This window comes from Quercus suber, unplaced genomic scaffold, assembly GCF_002906115.3.
Source record: "Quercus suber isolate HL8 unplaced genomic scaffold, Cork oak 2.0 scaffold_685, whole genome shotgun sequence".
In the NCBI taxonomy this organism is placed as follows: Eukaryota; Viridiplantae; Streptophyta; class Magnoliopsida; order Fagales; family Fagaceae; genus Quercus; species Quercus suber.
The window spans coordinates 259,304-262,962 of NW_027070126.1; positions in this window are offsets into that span (position 1 = coordinate 259,304).

Consider the following 3,659-nt stretch of genomic DNA (forward strand, 5'->3'; position numbering starts at 1 on the left):
TTAATTAAGTATACTATTAATTAATAATTGTATTATATATAAGTCAATATATGATAATATTTAATTAATTAGGTGAACACGTGATAAGTATTTACTGGTGGAGTATAAAGTAGAGTAGAAAAAATGTGACAGAAGATTTGGACTCCTCAACCGACCCGAAGAAGCAAAACTCTCAAAGACTATCCACTAAAACTATTTCTAAATTTGGCAAATCACGTGTCCTCTGTTAAAGCCACACATTTATATATATATATATATATATATTTTTTTTTTTCTTTATTTTGAGAAACAACATTTATATTTTTTGATATGGTCACGGAAGAAACAGCAAACAAGAATCGGTGTTACCCTTAATGGCTTAATGCTATATAAATATACCCCAATTCAACATCAACCATTAATAGAGAAGCACAAAAAACTGACATGAAGTTTAAGGAATCTCTCTCTCTCTCTCTCTCTCTCTGTCTCTCTCTCTCTCTCTCTCTCTCTCTCTCTCTCTATATATATATATATATATATTAATGGCTAAAACAGAGATAAAATTCAATTAGATTCTAAATTTGATTTGAATTGAGATCTAATTTTGTACCGCGTGTCCTAAATTATTTGTTGGTGCCAAAAATTCCAATGTCCATTTTGAATTAATCACTTGATTTGACTTGGACTTGCAGATAAGCATTATGGCCTCAATAATAATATATACCAATCTCAATACAATATTTTCAATCTCAATAATAATATTTGAAAGTTCAAATAGCGTTGAAAATACTATGAACGTTTAGACCCTCAGACAAAAAATTACCAATTCAAGCTTTATATCAAACAATATATGTGCGGAAAATGATAACAAGCTTATACCAGAATTGATAAACAAACTAAACCATAAATAACCACAATCACAGCAGTAATTAAATGGTAAAGATAAAGGGAAGAGAGATGCAAACACAAGAACAACAAACGATGTGTTATTGAAGAGGAAACTGAAGCCCTCGGCGAAAAACCTCTCCGCCGCCCTCCAAGCTGTCAATAATCCATTAAAAAATGTAGTTGGGATACATGAACAGCAATAGGCCCTCCAAGCCTAATCTACCCAAGTACCTAAGCCCTCCAAGTTTCTTGCTCCAACGAGGTTACGCCGAACCTTTTTCTTTTCTAACTTACCGGATTTCGCTATAAACCATAGCATCAGCCAATAGTCATTGGTCCCTTCCAAACTGCTTCCCTTAGCACCAAAAAAACATTCTCACAGACATGGATATGGTAAGAAAATGATTTAGTCAAGAACCTCTTAAGGATGTATCAATGGAGAGGAAGAGAGTAGAGGAATTTGAAGAGTCTCTTAGGTGAAGATTATGGATGAGGCAATCTCGTTTTTTCTAGGGTTTTCCTTTCAAAATTCTCTCTGAAAACTCTTTACATTTCATGGAAATGAGGGGTATTTATACTAGGGTGAGAATGGAATGTGAAATGTCAGTTTTTCCCAAACAGGGCAAGTTGGCGGCTTAGCCTCGCGACTTGGTTAAGTTGCATGTTCAAGCCGCGAGCTAACAACTTGGCCAGCCTGGGACTTTTGTCCTATAGTGCGACAGTTGGCGCGACTCTTCAGCTTCTGGCATGCTTGGCACATGAGCAATTTCTGGTGACTTGTAAGCTAAGATCCATCCGCGAGATCCAATCACGAGTCCCTATTTCTTTGCACAATCTTGAGCATTTCTTCACACTCTCTCACTCATTACCCTTACAAGATTCCCACCTAAATACAGGGTTACTAAATGCTAAAATACAAGCAAATTTGGCACGGAATAAAGCTAACAAGATGGTTGATTAAATTCAACCTTACAATCTCCCTCTTTGGCTATTCGGTGACAAAACCCTAAAACAAATTCTAGATTTAACGCGTGAGTTGGAAATAGTTGGAAAACTCACTCACACCTTACTCTAGAATTTGTGAAACTCTTGAACCATAAACCAAAACATCTCCTGAAACACAATTACACAACAAGATTATTGTATGCAGAAAACTTGTAATTCATATGGAACAAGCACAATGCGATCAAGCAAAAATGGAATAAGGTTATAAATCATGGCTTGACCAAACAAGCAATCATTGTAAGAAAGTGATCACAATGTTCATTCTCACTTGGAATGAATATCAGGACATTCAACCTGACAAGCACCAAGCAATCACTTGAATGACCAACACTCAACCAATGCACAATACATGAAGTATATGCATCTAGGAATAAAATCCTACAAGGGCATAAGAGTGAGAGTACTTATGTAAAATGCATAACATTTAGTTTGAAGTACAAAGCAACATAGCATAAAGGCTGCATAAGCATGATACAAACCATTAAAGCCTACAAGCATGCATAGAAACAAACCCTAAAAGCTTACAAAAGCAACATGGGTACAAAACATAAACTAAGAACCTTAAACACCTACAAAGGTAGCAGGTACAAACTGTAGAAAATAAACATCATAATATATACTGAAAAACCACCAAAGATTCAAAACTATCCAAGAGTTATGAGTTTTAGCCAAACAATAACTAGAACCACAGTGTATCAAACCTATAATAATATCAAACCTATAATAACAGCAGTTATCCAAGACACAGTATCAAAGCTATAAACATAACAACATATGATAATGAAAGCTCCCCCTCAAACAAGCACTCCACCTCAAGTGCTGCCCCAAAAATTCTCCCGCTTTTTGATCGGAATGGCCAAAGGGTCACTACTCCTGGTTGGTGTAAATGTTGTCAAACTTAGCTGAAAGTACATCAAGCTGATCTTGCATTGTTGTCATCCTTTCAGTATGTTGATTTTGAACCTCTCTGAGTGTATTAAGCCTCTTCAGGATGATCTGAAATGTATCAGGAGGTACAGCTGATGAAGTTAAGGCTCTACTCCTCTTGCTTCTGCTCTTAGGTGTGACTGATTGTCCTGCAACTTCTGCTTCAGTCTCCATTGGATTCCCTTCTCCTTGGTTACCTTCCCCATCATCACCTGGAATACGGACTTGTATCCTTGTGAGGGTAAACTTATTTATGGCTGATAGAGGAGCCATGAGACTAATATCTTGAGGGATTGCAACACCCTTTGCTTTAAAAATCCTCATGAGAAGACTAGGAAATATCAGCTTGGGTTTTGAGGTGGTTCTAATCTCATCCACTATAGTATCAAAGATGTGAGAGCTGATGTCAATGAAGGTTTTCTCCTTAAGTTCCATAAGGAAGATAGCTCTGGCATTTTTCAGTGTAATCATCTTCCTTATTGGATACAGGTTGTACATCATTATGGTAGTCAAACACCTCATGTCTTTAGGAAAATCAGTAGTGTTGATACATTTGTTTTCTTTATCACCACCAATTCTAGCCTAGACAATGTCTAAAGACATCATCCTGTCTTTGTAATTAATGAAGTCAAAGTCCTCTAAACCTTCAAGACCTAGCACCTCATCAATGTCATGTGCATCTATGGTGAATTCTTTTCTTCTCACCCAACAACTCAACTCCTCCTCCCTTATCACAGCATTTGCATAGAATTCTCTGATGAGAGGCTCACAGACAGGAGGTAGGTCACTGAACAATTTTTTCCAACCTTTACCCTCAAAACAGCTTGGAATAAAGGTATCTTTCAAATCCCTTAGATCAA